Genomic DNA, 23,958 nt, shown 5'->3' on the forward strand with positions numbered 1-23,958 from the left:
GCGTATTGTGCTGCTGCCAGCCTACCTGCTTGCTCAGGTGTCAAAATAACAATAAAGTAAAAAAAAATTTACCCCTTCCATTCCCTACAGAAGTAAAAATCAACGAAGTTGATCAGACTTCAGCACCACCACACACACACACACACACAAAAAAAATCACTGCTGTGAAAGTTGTTACCATTTGACACTTCAAATTCTTTTTTTTTTTTTGTGGTGGTGCTTAAGTCTGATCAACTTCGTTGATTTTTTACTTCTGTAGGGAATGGAAGGGGTAAAAATTTTCTCTTTATATATTTATTCTTCTTTCAGCTTTAGTTTGGGCACACAGAAGGGTCCTTTAACTCGCTGCTTTTGGTGTGTATTTGAAAACAAGTGTGGAGAAGTGCTAAAGGACGATATGTCCTTAAATTATGGAGAAGTGCATAGGGATATCATTTACGGAGGCTCAAATACTATCGCCTTCGGTACTTTATATTTGTGGTTGCGTAAGGGTTCTACCGTACCTACTGTGGTGAGTTGTGGTGTACTGTCATGTATCATGTCCAACTTCCGAAATAAGGTTCGTGCCTTCTCCTTGACCTAGTCGGAGAGGTAAGATTCGCTTAAGGCTCGATGAATGTCATGATTTCGGATCCACCATTGGGCTCCTGTGATCCATCGTAGGCATCTGCTTTGTACAACCTGTAACTTCTTGTAGTTAGTGGCACACGTAGTACCCCAAGAGGTCGATCCATACAAAATAGATGGTTCGACTGTGGCATGGTACAACTGGAGTTTCGTGCGTTGGCTGAGGTATGAGCTCTTCAGAAATGGGAGGAGAGCTCCCAGCATTTTGAGACCAGACGTCTTCTTCTCCATAATGTGATGACTATACAACAGTTTGGCGTCCAGATGCACTCCCAGGTATTTTACAGTTGTTGCCCAGGGGAGTGGCTGGTCTGATATCCGTAGGCGTTCATTGACGATGGGTCTCCGACGTGTGAAGACAATAACTTTGGTTTTCTCTGCGTTGACCGTTATTTTGTTCCTGTGGGTCCAGTGGTCCACTAAATCTAGTTGGCGCTGCATCCGTGTGACGAGGTGGTCCATTCTGGTGCCTGTAGCCAGGAGCGCTGTGTCGTCGGCATAGAAACTGGCAGTAACATGTGGCACCGTCGGGAGGTCGTTAATATATAAATTAAACAGCAGTGGAGAGATGACCGATCCTTGTGGAAGTCCTTCAAGGACAGGCCGTGTTGATGAATTCTTGTCATCAATGCGAACAAATAATCTGCGATCCTGAATAAAATTGTCGAGAAGATTTAAATAGCAGTCTGGTAGGGGAGTGGTACGTCGGAGCTTGACGATCAAGTTGCGTCGCCATACTTTATCGTAAGCCTTCTCTATATCGAGAAAGACTCCAATAGTATGTCGTTTCTTGTTGAAATTGTCTTGGATAGATTCCGTGATGCGCAGTAGTTGTAACTCAGCCGATAGCTTCGCCTGGAAGCCAAACTGCTCCATCCGGATGATGTTGTGTGCCACAAGGATGTCCAGCATACGTTTCAGTAGGACACGTGCCAGTACCTTTCCCAGTGTCGGCAGTAAACTTATGGGTCTGTAGCTGTCAGGGTGTGAGAGATCCTTGCCCGGTTTTGGTATTGGCACTATTCTGGCAATCTTCCATGCCTCTGGGAAGTATCCAGTGATGAGGCAGCTGTTCACTATCAGGGTGAGAATCACAACAGGCTTTCTCGGGAGGTGTTTCAACTCCGTATTGCTGATTCTATCTGCTCCAGGTGAGGTGTGTTTACTATACTTGATAATCCTCCGAATTTCCTCCGGCGTTGTCAGCCGGGGCATAGCGGTAGTCGGGGCGTCCCGAATAGCTTTCCATTCCGCCGCTGTGTCCTCCTCTGCACGGTGGAGTGCATTATCTCCATCCTCCGTGGGGGGCGTAGTCATCTGTTGTTGGTATGTTTCCACATACAGCTCCGCCTGCGCAAGTGAGTCGTACAAGAGGCCATGGGGTCCTCGGATTGCCCTTTTGGGGGGCTGTTGTTGTCTGAGACTTTTAACTATTCGCCATTCATCTTTGGTGCGTAATAGAAAGTTGTCCATTTTGAGTTCCCACGTGTGTTGCTTCCAGTCCTGAACCTTCCGCCGGAGTTCGCGGGTTAGTCTGTGAGTCTCCCGTCTATCGTCCGGATGGCGGTAGCGGACCCATCGTTTCCGAAATCGATTGCGCCTTGCCTTAAGTTCCTGCAGTGGTGGTGGAAACTCGTCATAATTGACTTCTGGTTGCAGGTGCTCCGTGAGTGCTCGTTGTTTCGCATTGTTAATCTTCTTTGTGAGTACTGTGACTGCCACATCAATCGCTTCTCTGGTAGTAACAACCTGCGTTGGTCGCACATTGTTGTTGAGGTACGCTTGGAACTGCTGCCAGTCGTAAGTTCTTGTCGTCGGCAGTGGGAGTTGCAAAGTAGCCCTCTCTATGAGTCCTAACACCGGTCTGTGGTCCGAAGAAAGATCATCATGCGTCCGCAGATGGAGATTCGGGTTGATGTTCTTGATTATGGCGATGTCTAAAACATCAGGGACTTGTGTCTGGACGTAAGGTATCCTCGTCGGTTCCCGTGGTCCATGGACAGAAATATGTAAATTCTCAGCCAGTGCAAACAACATATGTCCTTTTGGGTTAGTCTTACGCGAATTCCAGGCAACATGGTTACTATTAAGATCCCCTCCAAGGAGGATCTTGTCGTAACCCTCTGTAACGGAGTAAAGATCTTCTGGGTGGAGAGGCTTCTTTGGGCTAAGGTAAGCCGCAATACAGGTAATGTTTCCGAGCGTCGTGTGGATTGTTACTGCCGTGGCCTCTAAAGTCTGGAGTGGGGGTAAACGTTCTTGGTGGTGACGAATACATTTTTTGATCAGAACTGCGGTCCCTCCACCCCGTTGGTCCCGTCTGTCCGTCCGGTAGATGTGCATGTTCCTCAAGCGGAGGTAGGTTGACTCGCGGAGATGTGTTTCGGAGACAAATCCTACGTCTATCTTGTGGCGATGTAAGAAGTCCGTGAATTCTATTTTATTCAGTTTCAGGCCGTTGGCATTCCAAATGCAGAAGTTAAGATGCCTCGTGTGATGCCGTCTATCCATTTAGGGTGTTTGAAAAGCTGTCAGTACGCTTTCGACAAGCGAGAGGATAGACGTCAGCTTCTGCTGGAGGACGGTGAGTAGTTGAAGAATATCTGTTAACGCTGGTGTAAAAGTGGTCGACCAGGCAGATGGTGTCTCCGCTGGTGTTGGCGTCGGTGGATGGGCACGTATTGCTTCGGAGTACGAGCGCTGTTGTCTTGTCTGTCGGAGAGTCACTCTGGGTGCCGGTTGTGGTCGAGAGGCGATTGTTTCCACAGGAGAGGTGCCGCTTGTTGTTGGGTGGCCGGAATCGCTGCCATGGCCGAGTTTTTAGCAGTTATAGGCCGTTGTGGGGTCGACATCTTTGGTGTCCTTCTAGTATATTTCCGTAGGAGTTCTTGAAATTTTGGGCAGCCACGGAAGGTCGCTGGATGTTCTTGTTCACATTTGGCGCACTTTGGGGGCGCCGTCCTAGGATGGGTACAATTCGATGATTTATGGGATCCACCGCAGCGGTCGCAGCGTGCTGGCATGCTGCAGTAGTTCGCTGTATGCTCGAAACGTTGGCAATGTCGGCACTGGACTGGTCCTTCTTTACTATTATAGGTTTCTATTATCACTCGTGTGTAGAGCAGGTATTTGACATCATATATCTTGTCACTGTCTTTTCCGGATGGGAGGGTGACTCGGTACACAGGTTGCGGTATCAATTGCTTCGTCTTCTCGTCGCGTTCCTTAAATTGGTAGACTTGTAGCACGTTGAAGCCTTTTTCCTTGAGGGCATAGTAAAGTTGTTCTTCGGTAACTTCCGCCGGAAGGCGTTTGACAACTACTTTCAGTTCCCTGTCGTCTGGTGCTTGATGCGTAAAATAGAAGAAGCTGTGGTTCGTGAAGTATTTTATTGCACGCCTTTGGTCTTCGAAGGACTCAAAGTGGTATTTGATGCGGTCCTTTTGGTACATAGCATTTAGGGTGCCCTCTAGAAGTCCTTTCAATGAGGTGAACGTAATCCTTTGTGTAATAAATTGTGACTGGGGGCACTTTGCGAAGCACATTCTTGTCTCTGTCCACGGCTTCTGCGGCATTAGAAGTTTGTGCCTGCGGCTTGTTGGTGGCTGATGGAGGCGCAGCTTGAGGTGTCAGTGGGGCGAATCGGTTGGTTGTGGGGATGGTCTCCGTTCGTCTCTTAGCTGGGTTGGCTAAGTCCTTGGCTAATGCGTTGCTTCTGCGCCGTTTGTTGTGTACAAGCGTAAAGTCCCCCTCTGCGTGTGGGGAGTCGTTGTCGTTTTCTGCTGGAGAGGCCGCTGCCATCTCCGCGTCGTCGACCGTTTGGTGGGAGTGCTGTGATTCGACATCTGAGTCCACAGATAGAGATGCCAGACAGGTGTCGTTATCCTGCTCTTGCGTTTCCCGTGAATAGTGCATAAGGTGTTGTATGTCCTTCAGCGTTTCTTTGTCCTCCTCCCGACATATTTCGAGTCTTCTGGCGTAGTCCTGGCGGTCGTCTTCATTGCTGCGTCCGTCGTGATGTGATGTATGGCCGACGTCCGAATACGGTTTCGTCGTGCGGTGTGTAGTCTTCTGCGGTCGAATAGCGCCTGTCGATCGTCGTTCTATCCTGTCATGAACCGGTGCCGTAGCCTGGGTCGTGAACCTGGGATCCGTCCTGTGTGGAGCGGCCGCTGGGGCGTCCGGCGGGCCAGGCCCAACCGACCGACCAGCGGCTGACTCCGGCGCGTCCGAGGCGGCTGCCCCGGCCGCGCGCGCTCCGTCCTCGCTCTTCGGCATCGCGAACTCGACTGACACTTCAAGTGACACTAGAGCCCCTAGCGGCCAGGAAGCTCGCCTTCCTTTGACGGCAGATGTGACGTAAAAATAATGTTTATTTTTAATTCGTTTTGTACGTAATTTACAAAATAGTTAGTATATTTTTACGTCACAAATGTTAGGAGAACAGCGAGAGACGTAAATGATCGTGAAATATAAGTAAACAGAGCACAAACTACTGAATGAAGTTACATAAGTTGCAACATATTCTTGAAGAAATAATGAAGAAGCAGCATACAATCGCACTTATTCCACTGAAAGTAAGAGAATACACACTGTATATCCCACATATGAAGGATATAGATGCTCTTCCTTGTGTAAAAATGAAGCGACATATCACTTTTCATTACGTTCTGTTTTGCAGGAAGCCTGCTTCCAAAAATACAATTTCCATCTTATTCTTTGTGGTATCAGGTTTTCTCAATAAAAAGCATGACTGTTTTAAAACTTTATTATATCCCATTGATACATTTACAGAAAATAAAATTAAATGAATGAGGCAGTCCCTAACACTTTAGCAACCCAAATGAGCCAGCATCATCACTTTTTTATTTCTTCTCTTCCTCCTACAGACTAAGTCTGGATTCCTGAACTGAATAATGTAAAAGAGCCTCACTTTCACAAACAGCCTTATTAACAGCAGCTTGGTTTCAGCACAGGACCCAGGTGTAAAATTGGGCATGTCCATCAACATGTTCACAAAGAAAGCACCACAATTACTTATGTGAGCATATTCATCAAGAGTGGAAGTCATCTTAGTCTCACAATGAGTTAAAAGTTCTTTGACATCATCTGTACAAATAAAAAGGATTCCAAAGTTGCCTTCATAACGTTTAAAATGACAAACTTTGTCATTTGCATCTAAGTCTTGGCTGCCATCTACAAGTACTGTCCTACGTTGATATCAGTCATGAGCTGTAAGCAGTTTCTTTAATACATAACCAAACACGTACCTCATGCAGTTTGCCTCACCGAGGTCTGTTTGAACTTCCACATTTGGTAGTCTGATCACTGAACTCGTGTCACTGATGTCCAACAGTGGTGAAACAAGTCATTTGGGCGCTGCTTTCATATCTACTATTGCCTGACGTTTTCCAGTGGTTCTTGATTAATTTTGCGTGTTAATAAATATAACGTGGTTCCATCCAAAACATCATCAACAAACAAAGCGCTTATGTTACCCAGAAGTCCATTAACACACTTAATCCTAGATGAAAAATCCTTCCCATCAACGTCTACAAATTTCCATGACTGTATCCATTGCTTCATTGTCTTTAATATTTTCAAATGTCTTGAGGCACTTGTAATGCAGTTCCTTAACGATACAGGCCCTTTAACACTGTATGCATTAAATATGTCAAAAATATCGTTTACTTTTTGGCAAAAATCTGCAGTAGCAGTAGCAAATGACGATATGGCGCCACAAGCAACAAGTGTCTCAATGCCTGTTGCTACTGTATGACTCAACACACGAACTGCAGTGCTTACCTTCATTTTTGGAAATGCTGGCAGTTGGACAGCTCTTTTAGTGAGCTTGGGGGCCAACTTGTACTTCCTTTCACAATCACTTGAGTAGAACAGACAAATGTCATTCCATGAAGCAATGCCAATCCATCCTTCATCTGTTGTGTGGATAATGTTATACTTGAATAAATTATTACGTATGCTTTTTATCAAGTGTGGGGTATCATAAGAAAAGTAGATCTTACTCCCTTCGTGTACTAAGCATGGATTAACTGGTGTGATGCCCAGTCTGTGCCTCCACTCCACAAATTTCGAGCCTTGGTCAGTCACACATGTTTTTACAACCAAACCAATCACTGTGAGTTTTTTGACTACTTCAAAATATATGCGCGTCAGATGGGTGGCTCCTACTGGTCCTTTGGAGAAATAATATACTAATGGCTGTTTAAAATTTGAGAATATGCCATTAATCATTATAACTAATGCAGTATTGGCAACCACAGATATACGTATGAAACCCATGTCTTCAAATCCAATAACACGATCCCTAGACCTGTTACATATCAAATCTTCCATTAGTGACATCTCATCCAAAGACAAATCAACAATTATATCTTTTCTGGTAACTGCTGCACTTTCTGCTTTAAAAGATGAAATATGTTATTTATACCACAATTTAATTGTATATCTTCCACAGACCTTTGTAAGGTACGTACTGATGGAAGGCTAAAACAGTGTGATAAAAAACTGTATGCATGAGTACTATAATACAACAAATTAAGTGCAAATAATTTAGTTTCATATTTCCATCTCGTACCACGTTTTCCATTCAGTGGTATACTGATTTGGCTTATCAATAAATCGAGAGCATCTTTTTTCAAGTACTTGGAACTAATACTTTTTAAAATGAGCTTGTCCTTTTGTACTTGTGTCCTGTGACGTTGTTGTTGCAGTTTGCTATTACGATGGGCACTTTCCTTGTCACGTAGTAATCTTGTACTAAGTCTAATGATTTGCACGTTTTTACATTTCACACAATTTTCCAACAGGCGAATAATTTCACGTAATCTAAGCATTTCATCTTATAAAGATGTCTGTGTTGCAGATTCCGTTGTTACTGATTTTATATATGTCTTTCGTGTAGGAACACTTGTGGTAGCTGTTTCTTCTGTGTCAGGAGACAGTTTTATTGTTTTTGCACTTTCACGTTTGTATGGCAACTTTCTCTTCATCGTCACTAGTTGTGGCTTATTCGGCACGTCAAATAACGTAGGAACTTCATTCCATTCCAATGTCTTCGTTTCCGCGCTCATGAACTGGTTTGACTCGAAATGTAACGCACAAAACTTCACGTTATTGTGCAAATAAAGGACATCTTTTTGCAGCAGGTCCTGTCTTCTACTATTTATTAACCATTTCTTGCTCCTAAAAAAGAAAAACAAATTCAGTAATTCAATACAGTTTTAAAAAGGTCGTAATTAAAAAGCGCTATAATGTGAAGTTTCATACCTACCAGGGTCCTTAGGAAACCTGAAGAATGACAAATGTGGTGTCTTCTTCCTATTATTACTGCAACTGACTGCGCTACATACGTTGCCTTTCGTAAAAGCCATGTTAAAAATTAATATAAACGATACTGTTTACATTTACTGAATACCGTATTCAGCAGCGTAGCTTCTCCAGCGCTTGGGGCGCTGTTGTCGCGGTGTATAACAAAAATCAGCGAGTTATTTTTTTTGAGATATGTTACAATACAGCATCACCGGTCTATTGCGGTCTAACTGTGTTGGTGAGGCAGTAAATTTATCCACAGGGCAGTGACTGCGTCACTGCAACTCACTTTGGAGGTGTGGCGGTGGGACTTGTAGTCCCGTACCACCCTCTGACGGTGACAGTACTACATGAGTCAGGCAGAAAAATTTAGCCTAACGTGGGCAGGTATGATTGGAAAGTATTGGACGTAGAATGGGGGCTAGTCCCGCCAAATGATGCGTCCGTGGTGGGCGTGCCAGACCTATCGTTAGCCATGGTCGGAATCCGATTCCTCTAGGATGGTTAGGGGAACCGGATGTCGATGCCAGCGGCGTGGAAGTGTGGTCCCAACGTGGCGTAACCCATGGACAGTGTCCCACAAGGCATCCACTTTCTCATAGAGCCGCCGCGCGTTGTTGCGTATGGTCGTCTTGATGAGGACGATATCCGCTTCCTCGTGGAGAGTGACAATTCTCGTGAGTGGCGGGGCGTGCAGGCTCCACCTGAGCACCTTGTTCTGCAGGCGCTGCAACGTCCGCATCCTAGTGACACTAATCGTGGCCCATGCAGCAGATCCATACGTGAGGGCAGGCAGGATAACTGTTCGGTAAATGCGGAGCTTGGTATGCAGGTTAAGTTCCCTATTTCGGAAGAGTGGGTACAAAGCCCTGGTTAACTTTTGCCCCTTGTTGGTGACATACTCCGCATGACAGTGGAAGAGCAACTTGTGGTCCATCTGGACCCCAAGATAGGTGGTTGTCGGGGACCAGGGCACCTGCACACCTGCAATCGAAATATTGCGGCGGAGGACTGGGCGCCGTTTCGTGAAGTAGACTGCCGTAGTTTTGGCGGCATTGAGTTCTATTTTGTTTGTCCGGCACCAGGTGTTGGTGGCGTACACCTGTCGCTGGAGGCGGGCGACGACGGCGTCAGTAATGCGGCCAGTCGTGTATAAGTGCTGTGTCGTCAGCATATTGTGCAATGTGGCACTCGGGGATGACCGGCATATCATTTATATAGATATTAAAAAGGATGGGAGATAGCACCGATCCTTGTGGAGTGCCTGCCGACAATTGGCGAATGCCAGAACGCATTCCCTGTTGAGCCACTAGGAAAGTCCTACCACGGAGGGAGTCGTTCACGATCTTGACATAAATATCCGGTATAGGGGTCTGTGTCAGCATCTTGTGTACGAGGTAGTCTTGCCAGATCTTGTTGTAGGCGTTTTGCAAGTCCAGAAAAACGGCAGCTGTCGACTTGGCAGTGTTGAAGCCTTTGCTGATGTGTTCAGTGATCCGTAGGACCTGAAGTTCGGCAGAGAGGTGCGAAGTGAATCCAAACTGTTCAGGACGGATCGTCCCAGCTGCCGCAAGAGGTTGAGAAAGTCGGTGAAGGATCACAGATTCAAGGACCTTCGCCATAGTATTTAGGAGGCTGATGGGCCTGTTGTTGGTGGGGACCGTAGGGAGCGAGAGTGTCGCGACTGTATATTAATATATACAGTCGCTACACCTGAGGTCGCGGGGCCGGCGCGAGCTGCGCCGGCTACCGCTGCGCCACCTGTCAGCAACGCGGCGACTGAAAGCAGAACTGCGCGACCCACGCCAGATGGCAGCACGGCACCACCACCGACGCAGACGACGGAGCGGCGCGACATGAACGGAGGGACTGCAGTTTAGAGGTGGGCCAAACGGTTATTCTGGAGTAACCGTTATCTCAGTTCCAGTTATTCTCTGATAACCGTTATTGTTAACGGTTATTAATAACTGCCAAGTTATTTTTCGCTAGCGAATACCGAATACTCCGAGAGTTAAATAACGACATAGTTGGAATCCATCAGTTTAGTTATCAGTATAACTGCGAGTAGTGTGAAATGGCAGGAATGTCGTATGAATCGTGTCATAAGGTTAGCTTATTAACTCCGGGTACATTTTAGTTGTTGTTAGAACGATTATTAGTGTTTCATATTATATGTTTGTAGGTTATCGGTCGCTATTAGAAATATTATCTTCGCAGCTGCATCAGAAAGTACGCAGAACTTCGCCACAGCACTGTTTAAGTAAAATGTTAACAACGTGCGTTTTTAAGTATGAAGTAATATGTAAACTTAGTACTGTAGGTTAAATTCGAAGCTTAATTTCTTGTGCTGCTCACATAATAGAATAAAGTGTACAGCCTTGTAATACAACAAAAAATCTACGTAATGTGACAGATTCGTTTACTTCTGTGCTGTAAAAGATAGTCCTATTGGGGAAAGTGTGAGTACGCTAATCCAAGTTTTATGTGAGATTTGGAAACTGCTCGATTTCTCCAGCTACAGCACGTTTATAACATATGAAGACATGCAGATCGAAAAGGTTGACAGTTTTACATTTCTGGGACTACAACTCGATAATAAATTCAGTTGGAATGGGCATACCACATTTTTTCACTCTATTATTTCATAATGCAGCATATTCTGTGGTAACTCATCAACCATAGCAAAAGTTATTTGCTTGTAAAAGCGTGTAATAAAAATCGTTTGTGGTATAAGTTCAAGAACATCATGTAGGAACCTGTTCAAGGAACTTTGTATTCTAACCACTGCTTCCTAGTATATTTATTCCTTAGTGAAATTTGTTGCAAGTATTTCCAACCAATAGCTCAATACATAATATCAATACTAGAAATAGGAACAGAAATCTACATAAAGACCTAAAATCACTTACCTTGGTCCAAAAGGGGTCGAATATTCACGAAGATGCATTTTCAATAAACTGCCAGAGTCAGCAACCATTAAAAACTTGGTCTCAGATAAAGCACGGTTTACAGTGTGTTTGAAAGACTTTTTGATACAGAAGTGTCTGATTCCACCCGTCATCAATATGCCGGAAATGGCTATTTTAAGTGTGTCCATGACATCACTACACACACACACACACACACACACACACACACACACACATGGCAACAAACACGAAGATACATATAAATAATACAATAACATCAACCACCAAAAATACAATCAAACCAACGGGACAACTGCGGGAAGTTGGGGGTTTTAGGATGAGGACAAGCTAGTAAAAAAAACACACCATGATCCCAAAACACAAAATGAAGAACAAAAAGAAAAAAAATACAGCATTCTGCTACACCAACAAAAATCTGCAGGAATCAGACACTTCCCTTGAACACTATAGGTCAACCATAGGTGACCATACCAAAACACCAATACCCACAACTAAAAGCACGAAAATTGGAATCGGACATTTCCCTTGACCTACATAGGTAAACCCCAGATGACGATAGCAAAACATCAACACGTACAACTATGAAAATGGGAATCGGTCATTTCCGGTGACCTATATAGGTCCACCACAGCTACTGATGCCAAAAAACCAACACCTACAACTGCGAAAAATAAATCCACAATCCCAAAAGTCCACAAATCAATCATCCCTACGTAAATTAAATCACATTCAAACTCCATAAATACACAAAACATCACAGCTAGAAAAAAAAATTAATTACCACCAGCAAATTCCGGCACTGCCAACTAGATCGGCCAGCCCCCCGCCCCCCACCCACACACACAAAAACCAACTCATAAACACCGTGCCGTAATGACATTCACACACCACAACACGTTTTTACGTCGAAGCAGACGGGTGGAATCGGACGCTTCCACTGACCCCTCCTTCTACTCTGTAGATGAATATCTTAACAGAGATTAATAGACCAGCTTAGGTAAAAATTCTGCTATATTTCAGTTTTGACAGCACTTGGTTGCAACAGTCAAGATCGGGTATTCTGTGTATGATAAATTTATTAAAAGTGCGTAACTGTGTTTCATTCTGACAGTGTATCACTTCTGTAAATATTAGCAGTTACTGTAATATATTCACATATTTTGACAATCTCCTGACAAATGATGAGGATAATAATTTTTTTTTTAATATGTTGTGGTGCTGAAGTCTGATCAACTTCGTTGATTTTTACTTCTGTAGGGAATGGAAGGGGTAAAAATTTTCTCTTTATATATTTATTCTTCTTTCAGCTTTAGTTTGGGCACACAGAAGGGTCCTTTAAGTCGCTGCTTTTGGTGTGTATTTGAAAACATGTGTGGAGAAGTGCTATAGGACGATATGTCCTTAAATTATGGAGAAGTACGTAGGGATATCATTTACGGAGGCTCAAATACTATCGCCTTAGGTACTTTATATTTGTGGTTGCGTAAGGGTTCTACCGTACCTACTGTGGTGAGTTGTGGTGTATTGTCACGTATCATGTCCAACTTTCGAAATAAGGTTCATGCATTCTCCTTGACCTTGTCTGAGAGGTAAGATTCGCTTAAGGCTCGATGAATGTCATGATTTCGGATCCACCATTGGGCTCCTGTGATCCATCGTAGGCATCTGCTTTGGACAACCAGTAGCTTCTTGTAGTCAGTGGCACACGTAGTACCCCAAGAGGTCGATCCATACTAAATAGATGGTTCGACTGTGGCATGGTACAACTGGAGTTTCGTGTGTTGGCTGAGGTATGAGCTCTTCAGAAATGGGAGGAGAGCTCCCAGCATTTTGAGGCCAGACGTCTTCTTCTCCATAATGTGATGACTATACAACAGTTTGGCGTCCAGATGCACTCCCAGGTATTTTACAGTTGTTGCCCAGGGGAGTGGCTGGTCTGATATCCGTAGGCGTTCATTGACGATGGGTCTCCGACGTGTGAAGACAATAACTATGGTTTTCTCTGCGTTGACCGTTATTTTGTTCCTGTGGGTCCAGTGGTCCACTAAATCTAGTTGGCGCTGCATCCGTGTGACGAGGTGGTCCATTCTGGTGCCTGCAGTCAGGAGCGCTGTGTCGTCGGCATAGAAACTGGCAGTAACATGTGGCACCGTCGGGAGGTCGTTAATATATAAATTAAACAACGGTGGAGAGATGACCGATTCTTGTGGAAGTCCTTCAAGGACAGGCCGTGTTGTTGAATTCTTGTCATCAATGCGAACATATAATCTGTGATCCTGAAGAAAATTGTCGAGAAGTTTTAAATAGCAGTCTGGTAGGGGAGTGGTACGTCGGAGCTTGACGATCAAGTTGCGTCGCCATACTTTATCGTAAGCCTTCTCTATATCGAGAAAGACTCCAATAGTATGTCGTTTCTTGTTGAAATTGTCTTGGATAGATTCCGTGATGCGCAGTAGTTGTAACTCAGCCGATAGCTTTGCCTGGAAGCCAAACTGCTCCATCCGGATGATGTTGTGTGCCACAAGGATGTCCAGCATGCGTTTCAGTAGGACACGTTCCAGTACCTTTCCCAGCGTCGGCAGTAAACTTATGGGTCTGTAGCTGTCAGGGTGTGAGATATCCTTGCCCGGTTTTGGTATTGGCACTATTCTGGCAATCTTCCATGCCTCTGGGAAGTATCCAGTCCTGGGGCAGCTGATCACTATCAGGGTGAGAAGCACAACAGGCTTTCTCGGGAGGTGTTTCAATTCCGTATTGCTGATTCTATCTGCTCCAGGTGAGGTGTGTTTGCTATACTTGATAATCCTCCGAATTTCCTCCGGCGTTGTCAGCCGGGGCATAGCGGTAGTCGGGGCGTCCCGAATAGCTTCCCATTCCGCCGCTGTGTCCTCCTCTGCACGGTGGAGTGCATCATCTCCATCCTCCGTGGGGGGCGTAGTCATGTGTTGTTGGTATGTATCCGCATACAGCTCCGCCTGCGCAAGTGAGTCGTACAAGAGGCCATGGGGTCCTCGAATTGCCCTTTTGGGGGGCTGTTGTTGTCTGAGACTTTTAACTATTCGCCATTCATCTTTGGTGCGTAATAGAAAGTTGTCCATTTTGAGTTCCCACGTGTGTTGCTTCCAGTCCTGAACCTTCCGCCGGAGTTCGCGGGTTAGCCTGTGAGTCTCCCGTCTATCGTCCGGATGGCGGTAGCGGACCCATCGTTTCCGAAATCGATTGCGCCTTGCCTTAAGTTCCTGCAGTGGTGGTGGAAACTCGTCATAATTGACTTCTGGTTGCAGGTGCTCCGTGAGTGCTCGTTGTTTCGCATTGTTAATCTTCTTTGTGAGTACTGTGACTGCCACATCAATCGCTTCTCTGGTAGTAACAACCTGCGTTGGTCGCACATTGTTGTTGAGGTACGCTTGGAACTGCTGCCAGTCGTAAGTTCTTGTCGTCGGCAGTGGGAGTTGCAAAGTAGCCCTCTCTATGAGTCCTAACACCGGTCTGTGGTCCGAAGAAAGATCATCATGCGTCCGCAGATGGAGATTCGGGTTGATGTTCTTGATTATGGCGATGTCTAGAACATCAGGGACTTGTGTCTGGACGTAAGGTATCCTCGTCGGTTCCAGTGGTCCATGGACGGAAATATGTAAATTCTCAGCCAGTGCAAACAACATATGTCCTTTTTGGTTAGTCTTACGGGAATTCCAGGCAACATGTTTACTATTAAGATCCCCTCCAAGGAGGATCTTGTCGTAACCCTCTGTAACGGAGTAAAGATCTTCTGGGTGGAGAGGCTTCTTTGGGCTAAGGTAAGCCGCAATACAGGTAATGTTTCCGAGCGTCGTGTGGATTGTTACTGCAGTGGCCTCTAAAGTCTGGAGTGGGGGTAAACGTTCTTGGTGGTGACGAATACATCTTTTGATCAGAACTGCGGTCCCTCCACCCCGTTGGTCCCGTCTGTCCGTCCGGTAGATGTGCATGTTCCTCAAGCGGAGGTAGGTTGACTCGCGGAGATGTGTTTCGGAGACAAATGCTACGCCTATCTTGTGGCGATGTAAGAAGTCCGTGAATTCTATTTTCTTCAGTTTCAGGCCGTTGGCATTCCAAATGCAGAAGTTAAGATGCCTCGTGTGATGCCGTCTATCCATTTAGGGTGTTTGAAAAGCTGTCAGTACGCTTTCGACAAGCGAGAGGATAGACGTCAGCTTCTGCTGGAGGGCGGTGAGTTGTTGAAGAATATCTGTTAACGCTGGTGTAAAAGTGGTCGACCAGGCAGATGGTGTCTCCGCTAGTGTTGGCGTCGGTGGATGGGCACGTATTGCTTCGGAGTACGAGCGGTGTTGTCTTATCTGTCGGAGAGTCACTCTGGGTGCCGGTTGTGGTCGAGAGGCGATTGTTTCCACAGGAGAGGTGCCGCTTTTTGTTGGGTGGCCGGAATCGGTGCCATGGCCGAGTTCTTAGCAATTATAGGCCGTTGTGGGGTCGACTTCTTTGGTGTCCTTCTAGTATATTTCCGTAGGAGTTCTTGAAATTTTGGGCAGCCACGGAAGGTCGCTGGATGTTCTTGTTCACAAATGGCGCACTTTGGGGGCGCCGTCCTAGGATGGGTACAATTCGATGATTCATGGGATCCACCGCAGCGGACGCAGCGTGCTGGCATGCTGCAGTAGTTCGCTGTATGCTCGAAACGTTGGCAATGTCGGCACTGGACTGGTCCTTCTTTACTATTATAGGTTTCTATTATCACTCGTGTGTAGAGCAGGTATTTGAAATCATATATCTTGTCACTGTCTTTTTGGGATGGGAGGGTGACTCGGTACACAGGTTGCGGTATCAATTGTTTCGTCTTCACGTCGCGTTCCTTAAATTGGTAGACTTGTAGCACGTTGAAGCCTTTTTCCTTGAGGGCATAGTAAAGTTGTTCTTCGGTAACTTCCGCCGGAAGGCGTTTGACAACTACTTTCAGTTCCCTGTCGTCTGGTGCTTGATGCGTAAAATAGGAGAAACTGTGGTTCGTGAAGAATTTTATTGCACGCCTTTGGTCTTCGAAGGACTCAAAGTGGTATTTGATGCGGTCCTTTTGGTAAGTAGCTTTAAGGGTTCCCTCTAGAAGTAGGTTGAGCGTTTCATTGAGGTGAACGTAATCCTTTGTGTAATAAATTGTGACTGGGGGCACTTTGCGAAGCACATTCTTGTCTCTGTCCACGGCTTCTGCGGCATTAGAAGTTTGTGCCTGCAGCTTGTTGGTGGTTGATGGAGGCGCAGCTTGAGGTGTCAGTGGGGCGAATCGGTTCGTTGTGGGGATGGTCTCCGTTCGTCTCTTAGCTGGGTTGGCTAAGTCCTTGGCTAATGCGTTGCTTCTGCGCCATTTGTTGTATACGAGCGTAAAGTCCCCCTCTGCGTGTGGGGAGTCGTTGTCGTTTTCTGCTGGAAAGGCCGCTGCCATCTCCGCGTCGTCGCCCGTTTGGTGGGAGTGCTGTGATTCGACATCTGAGTCCACAGATGGAGATGCCAGACAGGTGTTGTTATCCTGCTCTTGCGTTTCCCGTGAATAGCGGATAAGGCGTTTTATGTGCTTCAGCGTTTCTTTGTCCTCCTCCCGACATATTTCGAGTCTTCTGGCGTAGTCCTGGCGGTCGTCTTCATTGCTGCGTCCGTCGTGATGTGATGTATGGCCGACGTCCGAATGCGGTTTCGTCGTGCGGTGTGTAGTCTTCTGCGGTCGAATAGCGCCTGTCGATCGTCGTTCTATCCTGTCATGAACCGGTGCCGTAGCCTGGGTCGTCAACCTGGGATCCGTCCTGTGTGGAGCGGCCGCTGGGGCGTCCGGCGGGCCAGGCCCAACCGACCGACCAGCGGCCGACTCCGGCGCGTCCAAGGCGGCTGCCCCGGCCGCGCGCGCATCGTTCTCGCTCGTCGGCATCGCGAACTCCTCTATGTGTGGATAATAATTATTATATTCAACTGTATTATGTTATTCTTCCTGACACGTTATTTGTCATTCGCGATGGCCAGCGGCTGTTTCCGAAGAAGTACGTAAATATTTGTTCGCTCCAGTAACTATCGTCTCTGAAATATCACCGGGGACTAAGACTGGAGTCTGTGTCAGGAACACAACCACACAGTTATTTCGTTACCAACTTCCAGGTTACCTGTAATGGTAGCCCGATAACTGCGAGAGAGCGAGAACTGTGAGCCAATAACAATAACTGCCAGAGGAAAATACCGATCTGTGACAGTTATTTCCATAGTCGCTCGAATTCCTTATGGTACCTCTCTTTATACTACCCGTCCAAGCTAAATTGACATATGAGGCGGTGGCTTAAGGGAACGACCGTACTTGTTAATGCCTGTACTGCAGCTCCTATCAGCCACCGCTCAGACATTAATTTTATTTAATTGTTTGTGCTAAAAGTAACGAAGACGCACTATATAGTACACAGTTCTTATCAACAGATGGCGCGCAGTCTCACAGTTATTCCCATGGCCTATAGAACGCCTTCCAAATGGTCTACCCTCTCCCTAGTTCCTAGTCAGATCTCCGATGAGTTGACGGGAAAGCGTAGTACGATCTTCGGTCAACAGATGGCGCGAGGCACTGTTGACATTAGACAGTTATTGAAATAACTGCCTGTATCAGAGGAACGGTTATCGCAGTAACCGTTAATTCTCAGTAACCGGTTATTTCTATCAGTTACGTTATTTTTTGCCACCACTACTGCAGTTGCATCTCCGAGACCCGGCAGCAACAACAGGAGATGGCGACGTCGTGCTAACCGACCCCGTCCCAGTCCCAGTCCCGACCTTCCGACGCAGAACGCCCGTCCACCGAACCCGACAGACCCTTCTGTACCCTCCCAACAGAGCTCGACCGAGGTAGCTCCGCCCTCCCCTCCTCTGGCCGACGCTCGGCTAACGGAGAGGCAGCGGCGCTGGCTGGAGGCCCCGGACAGCGTCCACGACCAGCCATGGGACGCATTCGCCGGGATCCTCGAGGACTTCATCTTCGAGATCGCCGAGACGAAGCCGCAACGCCAGGCAGCCGGAAGTCTACAGGACGGGCAACCAGCAGCAGCACACCGCGGCCAGAGCCGCGCCGGCGCTGCTGCCATCCCCCTCGCCCTGCTCATGCACGCGGCCACGGTAGGTGGCGCGGTGGACGTGGCGCACGGCGTGCGGCAACCGCCGAGCGTTCTGCCGGCACGGTAGCTCAGCGTGTTCGGTCAGAGGGTTAGCTGCCCTCTGTAATAAAAAAACTGAGTTAATCGATCAACAACGAACCTAAACGGATGTCTTACGACGTCCGCCCCGAGCAGATGCAACGAACGAAACCGAACAAAATGACATTTAAAAAAAAAAGCGTAATGAGTAGCGTCAAAAAAAGCGTCGGTACGATGCGAATGCAGCGTCTGAAATTCAGAAACTGTACCGCGCGGACCGGCGCAAGGCGATGCAGCGCGTCCTTGGCGAGACGTCGCCGTACTGCCAAATCGATGGCAACGTGCTCGCGGAGCACTTTAGAAAAACCTACACTAAGACTGATTTCTCTGTTTCGGATGCACCAGCCGCTGTCCCGGATTTTGCCGCCACCACGCCTCCTGATGTCAGCGAGGAGTTCCTGCCGCCGATAACCGCCACAGAGGTGCAACAGCGGCTCCAGAAGGCGAGCACTACTGCTCCTGGGGCAGACGGAGTCACCTACTCGGACTTGCGACGTGAGGATCCTGGCTGCCATGTGCTAGCTAAGATCTTCTCGCGCTGTTGGAATGAGCGTAAGACTCCAGTGGAGTGGAAAGTATCCACTACCGTCCTCATCCACAAGAAAGGGGACGTCTCGGACGTGACGAACTGGCGGCCTTTAGCACTGATCTCCACCATCTCTAAGTTCTTTGCTGCAATCTGGGCAGAGCGTCTGAGCCTGATCTCCCCAGAACAGAAGGGTTTCCGCACTTTCGAGGGCTGCTATGAGCACAACATCATTGGGCAGACGACAATTGATGATGCAAGGCGCAGGGGAGGCCAAGCATGCTTTGCTTGGCTTGATCTGGCGAATGCTTTCGGCTCAGTGCCTCACGCTCACCTCCCCGGAGTACTGAGCAGGATGGGACTACCAGAGCAATTGCATCAGCTAATTGTCCATATCTACAATGATTGCTCCACCCGCGTCCGTACATCTGACGGGCTAACGGAGGAGATAGAGATTCAGGCAGGGGTCAAGCAGGACTGTCCACTGTCGCCCATCGTCTTTAATCTCGCACTGGAGCCTTTTCCATATCTGTGATTATATGATGTCCAGACAGCCATAGTACATTTATTCCACCTTCAGTTTTTAAATCTTCTAAACAAACAAGAAGCTCATCTACCTTGTTTTTTAATCCCCTGATATTCTGATGCAATACGCTAACATTATTTTTCACTGTACTTTTATGAGAATCCTGTGATAATTTAAAACTTCTGATACCTGCCTGTCTGAGGTTCTCATTAAGCTTAATTTCATTCAGTGTTGAATCACTGGACACTGATCTTAGCCTAAAAGAAAGAGGTACTCCCATTAGTTTCAGTGTCCCCCCTCCCCCTTAAGTATTTTGCTATCATCCCTGCCAATTTACCCTTTCCTTTCTCACTTAGATGCAGGTCATGTCTTGTGAATTCCCACGTACCAATAGTAGCAACAGGTTTGCGACATTCTGTAGGAAGCCCTGGCGCAGTCTGCACATGCTAGAATATTGAAATCGTGGAGATAAGTAGTTAATTCTGAAATAACTGTCAATTAAGTTATTATTACACCGTAAGGAAGTTAAGTAGAGTCTGCTTCATTTTATCTATTGAATTTTTCGCTTGTTTCAACTTATTTATCGAAAAGAAATACTAACGGCAGGTTTCCACGTACTTTAGACGAAAGTTTTCATAGAAATTTAAGTCATTTGCGTAAGTATTAAGCCAAGCATTTAGGTTGTTTTCGTTACACATGTAATTAGTAGTCCAGTATCTACTCGGGGAATTAAAGGTTTTAAGTTCTACTTTTTATTTCTTTTCAAAACGCTTAAATTCCATATTGCTCATACGCGATGTTTGGCCTAATTTTTTGGGTATACAGGTTTTGAGTTTTAACGTTGTTTTAAGTGAATTACGTTACTATATTAATACTATACAAGTATATTCGTGTTCCACATATCTTTAATGACTAGATAATTTTTGTAAACACCATGAAAGAGAAGTGTTTGATCTGCCACAGGAAATTTAGTTCTAGGGTTCTATGCACCTGTTGTAACAGATGGTTACATTGGTAGGAATGCAGTGGCATGGGAACTGGCGAAGTAATTGGGTGTCTTATATTGTACTACAAAGTATGTTTATGGAAAAGGAAAATAGCTGAAGAGGAAGGGGACATTAGAGCCCGTAAGGCTGAAATGGATAGTGCTAGGGAGGAACTGAAGAGGTTAAGGGGAGATAAAGGTGGAAATAGGTGGGAATTGGTAGCAAAGAACAGGGCCACAGAAAGAAAACAGTATCTGACAGTTTCATCATTGGCATAAACAATAGATTTGCCTTGCTGCCGCAGCTAATGAGGAGGCTCAAGCAGATGCAAGTTTAGTTAATACTCAACAGACTTTCACCAGGAAACCAACTGTTTAAAAAAAGTAGAAAGTAGGAGGAAAGATCTGTTGTTAGGTAGTAGCCATGAAAGAGATGTGGACCAAATCTTGCAGGAAAAATTAAGTGACAGGTACTAGGTCACAAGTATTTTTAAGCTCAGTGCCTCTCTCAGCCAAGTGATAGAGGATGTAGGATCATTGAGTTAGGGTTTCACAAAGCAGGATCATGTTGTGATAGTGTGTGGAGCGGTAAACAGTATTGTTAGGGATTAGGGCGACAATATTGAATGTGACTTGGATAAAATAGCCTCTACAACGAACACTACAAATGTTGGCTTGGTTCCTGTTTTCATGCAGTATGATCGGCCCCAAGTGAACAGTTCTGTCAGAAGGGTCATTATGGAGTTAGATCAGCTGCTTCGGATAGATACTCTGTCAGACGTGGGTTTGGTTCCTGTTAGCTTATTTCTCTCATTGTGACAATGAGATCGTACAGTCTGACACGTTATTCTGTTAGGGTAAAAATTTCCATTTGCGCTTTTTAATTTGTATTCATCAACAGGGGTTCTGGAGTTCAGTACATCAAATCCATTTTTTATGACTTTTACAACCGAACTCAGGAGTGTTGTGATAAATGGCATGCGCTACAGTGATAGAAAGCAACTCATCTGGTTTCCTTACGTTTTGCCTTTCCATAGCAGCAATAAACAAATGCTTCGTAGTTACTGTATGGGTATAATGTAAATCTACGCCAGTGTTTTGAAGTTCAGCTACCTTAATGAACGGTTATTTTGTGAGCAAACTTCCAGGTTTAATCGATAACCATAGTAAAGCATATGATTCCGTAAGAATTTTAAGGCATAAGGCGGGCCACAAAAACCCTTACTTTCCTTTTTGCCTTGATGGATTTTCTATCCCTAAGTTATCAAATGTAACTTTTAGATTCTCTATAGCTCTTCTGTTTGATGGTCCCAGATCACGCACAATTGCTCTCACTTTAAATTGAACATTTTCTATTACTTGAATTGTTTCAGTCAACAAGTTTTTAGAAACGGCTTTGTCAAAGGTATAGTAAATGCATAGCATCCAATTTCCTACCAAACTTCTGATGGCCATAACTTCAGCAAAGTTGTGTGGTCCTCTGATAATGTCCTAAGCCTGGTCAAAACATAGATCAGCGTTTACTTTCATTTCATCACAGCTAAGAACTAAGTCTTTTTCAAATTTTGTTATCAATTTTGATTTAGTTTTCAGAACATTGAGGCTTAAATCAGTAAAAACTTCTCTTAATAGCGACTTCATTAGGAAGAGAATATTTCAATACGACGCTGGCAAAACATAACACTTCATAAGATAGGCAACGTAAAGTCGCAGCCTTTAGAATATCTTCAGATGGCCGGTTAGTATATCATCCTTTCATAACCACTTGTTTATGACAGTCAGTAAAAGAGCCCAGCGTCACTTTTGGAACATGTTTTAATCTCAGTAACTCAGCTCTGCATCGATACAGACGATCCTATAAAGCTGTATTCTTTTGCCTAAATCTTTTATTGCTCTTTCCATAATTTCGACTGGTGGCGAAAGCACACATTGTCGCATTCACAGCAGTGTTTGTTGTCAAGGCTTACTTTTTCTCTAGTAGACAGTGCTTCATTAGTTAGTAATATATATATACCCGTGAAATATGTTCAGTTTCTTTACGGCAGCTTTGCCTTTCGAAGGAATATTCAACAGTTCACTTTTCAAATCCCTTTCATAACGCGAATCAGTAAAATGTAGCGGACACAAGCATTTTCAACTGAAAACGAATCTACACGTTTAAAAGCGTTTATCCATTTACGTTTCGTCTTATTTTTTCATTTCTTTTCTTTTTTTTTAGGAAATATATGAAACCTATCTTCTTTAATTCCTAACTTACTTTTTTGTCTGTTATGATTAGTACAACTGGCGATCGTGCAGGAGACCATTATTTTTTACTTAAACTCTTACTCTAAAAATCCCTCAGTACACTGATAATTACAACATAACTTTGTACTCAATCACCAGTCACTAATAAAAATTCGAACTACCGTAAGCAACGAATAAAGTCTTCTCCGTTTCCAAGCAGCGTCAGTTCGAAATTGACGCGGCTTGAAAACCGAGAATATTTTATTCAGACATGCCGCCGCAAAAGACCCCGAGGACACATGCCGTAAACGCGCTCGCAAACGCGATCACAGCATAATACTCTATGGTAATTGCAGGCTACTGAGCGCTGATCGGGTTCACTCTAACGTCATTGGCGCGGTTTGCTACTGCGCCCTTACCTATTATCCGTAGTGTGATCTAACCAAGAGTTCTATACAAGTACATGCGTGACGCCATTTATTTTGAAACATTTTGCTATAAGATAAATGTGATGAAGAACACACTGTATTGCTAGTATTTTCTGCGGAATATCAACTTCTTCCAACTTTTATCTCACCAAAGCAACGACACCGGGCTTGTGACCAGTCATTGCTGGAGCTTTGTTGTGATCTAGGAAAGTCTTTCCTAACAAAGGTCATGTTTGTCATTCTAATTTCTAAGCAAGAAAATATATCATCAGTCATGCCATGCACTGGGGTCAAACCAAGGAGTTCCTCCATCACATTTAACTCAGTGTCAACATCTTTCACAAACATGGTAGATCACTAGCAATTTCATTTATCCATGACACAAAATTCATGTAATACACCTGTCACTCTTTTCTCTGACACCTACTTCACCGAATAATATATATTTGTAACTTCCTGGCAGGTTAAAGCTATGTGACTCTAAATCGGGGCCTTTGCCTTTCACGAGAAAGTGCTCTACCGACTGAACCAGCCAAGTACGACCCACGAGTCGTCCTCATAGCTTTACTTCCGCCAGTACCTCGTCTCCTACTTTCCAAATTTCACAGAAGCTCTCCTGCGAAACCTGCGAGACTAGCATTCCGGGAAGAAGGGATACTACGGAGACACGGCTTACCCACAGCCTGGGGGATGTTTCCAGATTGAAATTTTCATCCTGCAGCGGAGTGTGCGCTGATATGAAAGTGTCATATCAGCGCACACTCCGTTGCAGGCTTAAAATTTCATTCTGGGAACATATATTTTTGAAATTTTTTGGGAATGAGCTTCCCATTTTCTTGGTGTAAGGGATAGTTTTAATCTATCTGATGAAACCCTTCAGTATTTTCCACTTCTGTCTGTGTTGAAAATCAGTAACTGGACTGTGACTGTATGTCATATTATGTCGCAGCTTGTGCATGGTATTTTTATATAATTAGTTACCAAACAAGTTTCATATTAGTAGTTAATCTATACTTACGAGATTTTCAAGAAGGGAAAACAGTTAAGTGAAGTGGTGTAGGTTTGCTGAATTTGTCATTCAAATTGTCTCTTGTGGATTTTGAGATTATCTGTAACATCCGCAATGCAGCTGAGCTAATGTTCCATGACTAATCCCTTCAATTGCAATGA

The 23,958-nt window shown here is 45.2% G+C and overlaps 1 long non-coding RNA gene across 1 annotated transcript in view; it reads left to right on the plus strand.

The window, feature by feature from the left end:
- The first annotated feature begins 9,772 nt into the window (after positions 1-9,772).
- The window catches only part of LOC126183582 (uncharacterized), a 104,311-nt gene continuing 90,125 nt past the window's right edge, over positions 9,773-23,958 (plus strand). The window contains exon 1 of the long non-coding RNA XR_007536773.1: positions 9,773-9,841. This is a non-coding gene — a long non-coding RNA (uncharacterized LOC126183582). The remainder of the gene's footprint in view (positions 9,842-23,958) is intronic.

The sequence above is a fragment of the Schistocerca cancellata genome, chromosome 4 (genome assembly GCF_023864275.1).
Source record: "Schistocerca cancellata isolate TAMUIC-IGC-003103 chromosome 4, iqSchCanc2.1, whole genome shotgun sequence".
In the NCBI taxonomy this organism is placed as follows: Eukaryota; Metazoa; Arthropoda; class Insecta; order Orthoptera; family Acrididae; genus Schistocerca; species Schistocerca cancellata.